Source organism: Anser cygnoides, chromosome 2 (assembly GCF_040182565.1).
Source record: "Anser cygnoides isolate HZ-2024a breed goose chromosome 2, Taihu_goose_T2T_genome, whole genome shotgun sequence".
Lineage (NCBI taxonomy): Eukaryota > Metazoa > Chordata > Aves > Anseriformes > Anatidae > Anser > Anser cygnoides.
Genome location: NC_089874.1, coordinates 76411861 through 76419763, shown reverse-complemented (window position 1 = coordinate 76419763; position 7903 = coordinate 76411861). Strand labels below are relative to the sequence as shown.

At 39.0% G+C, this 7903-nt stretch overlaps 1 protein-coding gene across 2 annotated transcripts in view; it reads left to right on the top strand.

The window, feature by feature from the left end:
- The first annotated feature begins 5507 nt into the window (after positions 1-5507).
- CDH18 (cadherin 18) overlaps positions 5508-7903 on the top strand; it is a 564404-nt gene continuing 562008 nt past the window's right edge. For both annotated transcript variants that reach the window (XM_066992492.1, XM_066992489.1), the window contains exon 1: positions 5508-6103. The gene's annotated coding sequence lies outside the window, so the exon portion shown is untranslated. The remainder of the gene's footprint in view (positions 6104-7903) is intronic.

The following is a 7903-nucleotide window of genomic DNA, read 5'->3' as shown; positions in this document are numbered from 1 at the left end:
TTTATATTCATGCAGTAAAAAAAAATAAAAAAATTACTTTTTCTATATTTCAGTTCAAATATAAATAATGGTTTAAGTTTCTGTATTGAACATCTGCATATGCACTACTCATTATTAAGCCTGAACATTTTAAGAATGTGTTAAGACTTGGCAGGACTTGAAACTTGATTAATATCTATATTGCTAAAATACCACCCAGCACCAGTAGAAAAAAAAAAAATCAAACACAGTGTTTAGGTTCAATGTAGAAAGTCCATTTAATTCATTCTTTCTAGAGAAAGATGTGTGAAATGTACATCCCTGACTTTTATTTTCATTTTTGTCATGAGGGAATCCATCAAAGGCACTTCTATGAATAGGCAACATCTGCTATTTCCATCATTAGATGCTCACAAGATTTAGTCTTAGAGAGCTGCTTTCCTTTGATTGCTCACTTACAGAAGAATTATAACTAGATTATTGCTAGAATCATGAGGAAGGAAGCAAATGTATATTCACTTTCTTAATCCAATCTGAAACACTGAAAAAGATTTTCTTACGGAGAAGCACTTTTAATACATTCTAAACACAGCACTCACAAGCAGAAGTGTTCTGTGACATCACTGCACCTTGTTTTTCCCCAAAATGACCAAAATAAAACTAAAAAAGGCTATTCTAACATTTCATAAGCAGAATCTAAAACTGTTCTTTAAATTTGAAATGTTCTTTTTTTTTTTTCAAACAAGTTGTTAAAGTACTGAGCCTTTACATTTGAGAGAAATAACTCTTCCCTTAAAAATACACTTTTTTTTTTTTTTTTTACTTAGAAGGTTCTGTTATAATTTCCTTTTCAGCTGTTAAGAGTCTGATTGGACTTTAAATATTAAAATAATCCTATATATTATATACTTGTATGTACTGAGTATATGCAGCATTTGTGTATCACAGTATCACAGTATCACAGATTTCTAGGTTGGAAGAGACCTCAAGATCATCGAGTCCAACCTCCGACCTAACACTAAGTACTCCACTAAACCATATCGCTAAGCTCTACATCTAAACGTCTTTTAAAGACCTCCAGGGATGGTGACTCCACCACCTCCCTGGGCAGCCCGTTCCAATGCTTAATAACCCTTTCAGTAAAGAAGTACTTCCTAACATCCAACCTAAAACTCCCCTGTCACAACTTTCGCCCATTCCCCCTCGTCCTGTCACCAGGCACGTGGGAGAACAGACCAACCCCCACCTCTTTACAGCCTCCTTTAAGGTAACTGTAGAGAGCGATAAGGTCGCCCCTGAGCCTCCTCTTCTCCAGGCTGAACAAGCCCAGCTCCCTCAGCCGCTCCTCGTAAGACTTGTTCTCCAGACCCCTCACCAGCTTGGTCGCCCTTCTCTGGACTCGCTCGAGCACGTCCATGTCCTTCCTGTAGCGAGGGGCCCAAAACTGAACACAGTACTCGAGGTGTGGCCTCACCAGAGCCGAGTACAGGGGCACAATCACTTCCCTAGACCTGCTGGCCACACTGCTTCTTATACAGGCCAGGATGCTGTTGGCCTTCTTGGCCACCTGGGCACACTGCTGGCTCATATTCAGCCGACTATCAACCAATACTCCCAGGTCCTTCTCTGCCAGGCAGCTTTCCAGCCACTCATCTCCCAGCCTGTAGCTCTGCTTGGGGTTGTTGCGCCCCAGGTGCAGGACCCGGCTCTTGGCCTTGTTGAACTTCATACAGTTGACCTCAGCCCATCGCTCCAGCCTATCCAGATCCTCCCGCAGAGCCTTCCTGCCCTCGAGCAGATCGACACACGCACTTAGCTTGGTGTCATCTGCAAACTTACTGAGGGTGCACTGGACGCCCTCATCCAGATCATCGATAAAGATATTAAAGAGGACCGGCCCCAGTACCGAGCCCTGGGGGACACCACTAGTTACCGGCCTCCAACCAGATTTGACTCCATTCACCACAACTCTCTGGGCCCGGCTATCCAGACAGTTTCTAACCCAGCGAAGCGTACGCCAGTCCAAGCCCCGAGCAGCCAGTTTCTTGAGGAGAATGTTGTGGGGAACGGTGTCAAAAGCCTTACTGAGGTCAAGGTAAACCACATCCACAGCCTTTCCCTCATCCACCAAGCGCGTCACTTGGTCATAGAAGGAGATCAGGTTCGTCAAGCAGGACGTGCCTTTCATAAACCCATGCTGACTGGGCCTGATCGCCTGGTTGCCCTGCAAGTGCCGCGTGATGACCCTCAAGATAATCTGCTCCTGTATCCTTAGGGTTCTTTTTTCTGTGCAACAGCTACAAAAATCAGGAAAAAGATGTTCATTAAAAAACTTTTCTCATATTGTAAGCACGTGAAATACAAGAAAACCTTAACTTTCTATTGTTCATGGTCCAAGTTTTTGGACAGGAAAGACCAAGTTGTTGATTAGCAGTTTTCTAATGAAAACTACAGACAGAATGATAAGAAAGGAAGATGTCTCTTCTGTATACAGTGGATACAATGGTTTAAATGGTTGATTGAGATTCTAATTCACAGCCACAAGCACACATACAGCATATGCAAGTAGATGCTTGGTTCCATCCTGGAACAGAACAGGTGGTTGGCCAAGCTTTCTTACTGGAATATGTACACTATGCCCTATATTCTAAACCACTTTGACATTGCTTAGGTCAATGTTTCAAGCTTGAATACCCATCTCAGTATTTAATATTTCAATATTAAACATCTATTTATCTTGATAGTAACTGTTTATATTATCCACTAAGAAGATATGTGCAGCCCCAAAGCATCTTGTTGCGATACATTGCATCTATTTATTCTTAAAATAATATTATATTTCACTGCAGACATATTTAACATGAAGGTATTTTCACCATTCATATTCAATATGAATGTGTTCATGCATGTCAGCATCTGTATTTCCAAAGCAAATCTAAAATTTCAGAAAGTATTATCTGAAGAAAAGTGTGTGCATAAAAGGTCAGTTCTTGAGATTTACACACTCACCCTGACTTTTTAAAAACGTGACCGTGACAGTTTTGGTAAAAAGCCAGAAAGCAGAAATTAAAATCTAAAATATCAAAATGCACAACATCTGATTTTGTAACAGTATTTCACATGTATATACTATTTGGTTTGCACCCTCAAATGAGCTACATTATATAGGATGCAGAACAAAGTTACGACTTTACACTTCACTACCCTGGCCCAATGCAGAACACAATCCATTCTAAGTGCCCTTCTTCTAATATATAGGATTATATAGGCCTTATACTTCTATACTGATAGATCTTCACTCATACAATTGTGCAACTGTAATTCTAGCCATGTTCATTTTTATTTATGCATTTTAATCTTTTCTATCCATGAACAGAAGTCATTTATTTTCACTTAGCTGATGCAGACCACTCAAAGCACTCATGATGTCTGTTATGCACACTTTGTAGCCTACAATTAAAGAGGTATTCCACCTGCAACTGAGGAATCAAAGGCTGTTAGCTGATACTGTGATATTTCACATTACGAATGGATGAGGTGAACTTGCTGTGGATACTGTGACTTCAACAGTTGTTTCCCAATTGTGTTTTTATGCACTTTGAAGGAAGAGCAAGGGCCTAAACGTCCTGCTATTTTCTGCTTTTGTATGACCTTATGTATACTGTTGTGTAAACACTGAGACTAAACAGAAATGTTTTCCTGATAGCTCTACTTCTGACTAGGCTTAGAGGTATCCCATATTGTTTACGAACACCATATATTTCTTTCCCATGTTGCAAACTCCAGTTTAATAATGGTTCTTTTTTTTTCTTCCTGCTGTCTTTCAGTCTTGGACTAGAATTTTCAAGAGACTAATAACACGAAATCGATGACTTCATAGCACTAGCTATAGTAGTTAGATTGTGTTTGTCCACGAAGACCATGTTGCCACATAGGTTACATAGACTATAAACCATATGATAGGGCTCTGTAAATGTATTTAATGAGGGATTTTAAGATAAAAGGCCTGGAAAGGAACAACCTTTTTTGTCCACTCCCCAGAGTTACACAGGAAATCCTCCGAGCCAACCAGAAGTCCCTACTAGCTAGGTTGTCATAAATAATAATAATAACAATTTAGTTTCATTATCAATAAATCTACTTGCTTATGTACTTATGTCATATTTGGACATTAGATTAGAGTGATTACACTTCAGTAAGAGGTTTCAGCTATACTAACACACTAAGGAAGCAATATTAGCCATGGAGTAAGCAGTTTGACTGCAAGTTCCACTTCTCAGGACAGGATCCCAGGCACAAGGTCTTAATGCAATGAGCATGCTGAGACATCCTCAGACTGATGGAGAGTCCAGGCACTGAAGAAACAGAAAACTGATGCTTTCTTTTTGTTTCTGGATTCTTTGGCACCAATTTAATGAATTTCCGCAAGAATCATACATGAGGGCACCACCAAGAATGGGACACTACATTCTCTAGAGAGCCAGTGAATACAACTGTACTCACAGCATTCTTCAGTTACAGTCACTGGAAACTGTAATTTTTTCAAGTGATGGAGCAGCAATTCACTACAATTGATATGCTGTGATGTGGAAGTACCCAAGATTGAGTAAACATGCCCACTGGAGTCGGGAGTATGGTAGGTACTGTTCACAATTTGCTTCGGCATGGAAGTTAGTTCATAATTTTGAAATGTAGTGAGAATGACCAGGATGATCAGGCTGCAAGTACGTTCTTACAATTTACTCCCCCTAAACCAAAAACCAAACCAATCCAAACCAAACAACCATCACCACCACCAGCAAAAGCCAGGCTGCCTCAATAATAATACTCTCCTTGCACAATGTCCATCGTGAAGTTTTGTTTTTAGCTGCTCTAGGATAGTCTTTATCACTTGCATACATGGGGAACACAGTGCAGTACAAGATATGGCATGCTGTTAAATTGCGATAGTTATTTGCTGCTAACTCCATGTTTGAGTTCTGATCACTGTTTTAGGAAAAAATGCTCTCCCATGTAAATCTGATGCTGAGTAAATATTGTGCCTCTGATTCCTTGAATATTTTAATCTAAATTGTTTCAATACAGACAAGTTTAAAAAAATCATATGAGATGAAACATATGGTAAAGAAGGCAGTTCAAGAGACATGGGGTATAAGCAGTCTGTGAAGCACATTTCTTCTGCTTCTTGGTTTATACTCAAGTTTACACACTTGCTATAAACAGGTCTAAGTTGCAAAACTTGCCTCTTGATTTTTCAGAACCTGATGTCTGAGGCTTGCTTGCTGTGCAAGTTCATTTCTAGTTTGGGGGGGACACAGCTTCTCTCTTCTTTCTTTCTTTCTTTCTTTCTTTCTTTCTTTCTTTCTTTCTTTCTTTCTTTCTTTCTTTCTTTCTTTCTTTTTCTTTCTTTCTTTCTTTCCTTCCTTCCTTCCTTCCTTCCTTCCTTCCTTCCTTCTAAATTGCATAAAAATTTAAAAATGTTCAGAATGCTACTGCAGCATGATGTGCATGTTTATATAACTATCATTTGTAAAAAAAAGAGAGAAAGAGCTTTGAACCTGAGCCCTCCTAAACAATTTTTCTTTCAGGGAGATAAAATAATGAAAAATACTTGGTTAAACTGCTGGCCAAACTCCTATTGTTTGTACCACTCCTGGAAAAGACCCTGGGGAGCAGCAGTGGAATCTGTGCTATTGATTGGCTGGTTAAATAGAGGCCTATTAGATTCAGACAGGCTAGATTGATTATACAGCAGCAGAAGGAGCTCAGATTCAGAGCTGAGTGAACGTCAGGGTGAGAGAGAGAGAGAAGAGAGAGCGCGCACAAGAGAGGGAGACTGTATGTACTATAGCATCAGTATGTGAATGCTGGTGCCTGATAACACTGATACCTAGCTCCTTCAGTGGACAACTCGCTGAGCTACCTTTTTGCATTTGCAAGAGGATGCCAGCTCTAAGCCAGTACAACTGACAACAGACTGGACCTTGGAATAGTTCATTTTATTTATAATTGCATCTCTTAATGCTCTGCATGTCTGAAGAAGAGGCTTATTACGGAAGACAAAAATTCATCCTGTCCCCTTAGCTCACATAGTACTGACGATATACAGAGTTTGATCTTCCAGGTAAGGAAATTATCCTTTGCTTTTCTGAGCAGCAAAAAGAAGGAATTATTCTTTTTGTATTTTGCATGTTAAATACAGGCTTTAGCATTTGTGTATAGAATGCACTTAGATTTCTTTAATTCACAGATGGAATATATCAAATACTATGTATACTCAAAAAGAATTAAGAGCAAGACATCATTTATGCATTGAATTTATTATACTTAACCCTTTGAGCAAATGGGAGTGAAGCAGCCAGCAAAGACGATTTCTAACTACTTGTGTGATGTTTTAATCTAACCTGTCCCACACATGCTAAGCAGTCTGGAGCTGTAATAGCACACAAGCTTCCTCATATTATTAATTCCTTATTTTTCCTGTTGTCAAACCAGGCAGGGAGAACATTTAACTAGAGGATTTCTCAGTGCTTGTCAGTAGTTTGAAACAGAATGTTTTTTGACTGCAAGCTTACCTCTGCTGCACAAACATGACCTGCCTTAAATAATACAGCATTAGACTGCCATCTTTTTATAGATACTGTAGTTATTGCTAACATTCTGCCTGCAAAGCAAAGATCAAGGCTTATGACCTGAAACATGTATCCTAGGATGTTCAGTTATGCTGTACTGCATGTTCAAAGTAGACATCCCATGGGCACAGTGCTTGCTTTCATGTGACATTGACACCGCTGTCTGCTAACAGCCAATGCTCTACATAAACTTTCTACACATCTTTTCCTCTGTCTGTGACAGAAATGTTTTTGCTGCCTCTGTGGAAGCTGATAGGTTAAAACAAAAATAATCCAGCTTTTGGTTACACAGCAAGCCAGGAAGTTGATTGACTTGGGGTTGACAGGCTATGGGAGCATAAAGCTAAGAAGCCAGCACCGTGACTTCATTAATAACACATTCCTTCCAACTAGTGATAATCTGTACCACCTTCCCCATCAGTTTGCACCCTCTGCTCCTTGATCCAAACAGCAAGAAATTTTTCGTATAGCATCTACTGTGATTACTCCATCTGAGTGAAGTAGAGTCATCAGTCTATTAACCCAAGCGTTTAAACAGATTGTCACACAGCCAAGTACAACTTTCCAATGGGTTGTCCAAATAAGAAACTGTCTATAGCAGGTTATTGCTGCTAGACTAAACACCTAACTGTAATCAATTTTATCTGATGGCAAACATATCACAAACACAGGAAAATCACTTTCTTTTCTTCCTCTACCCAGATACTTTTCTATAAATTTCTATAGAGCACCATACTCAAATACTTAAAGATATCACAAAATCCCACATGTGAAGTGAAATTCCTACAGTTACCAAAATAATTATTTGTAATTTGCAAAAGGCATGAAAAATGCTGGGAACTATAGGCATATGTAGAATTTTTGGGGCGAACAATAATTTGAAGGAAAGGGGTGCCTAAGTGACCACATGAACAAAGTATACAAGGCTTAAGAGCCAGCTTCAGTATCTGTGATGAATAAATATTAGCAAAAGGAAAAAGTAAACTGATTAACCCAAACCAAAGGCTTACTTAAAATAAAGAATCTGTACTGTATTATTTCTTTACATTTTCTCTGTGAATAATGTCTATGTCTTTTTTTATATACACGATGCAATTTCAAAGTTTCCTTTGAAATTCTTTCCAGGTAGAAAGAAAGTCTTTTGGAGGTAAATTTTCCCTCCTTAGCTTTCATCCATTGGTATTTTACTCCATAAGCAGGGCTTTCAAAATTAGTGAAAGTACTATCAAGAGGTGAGGACTGCATATGTTGAATAGAAGTGTCATAATCTGTCCATAAATAATGGTGATAAT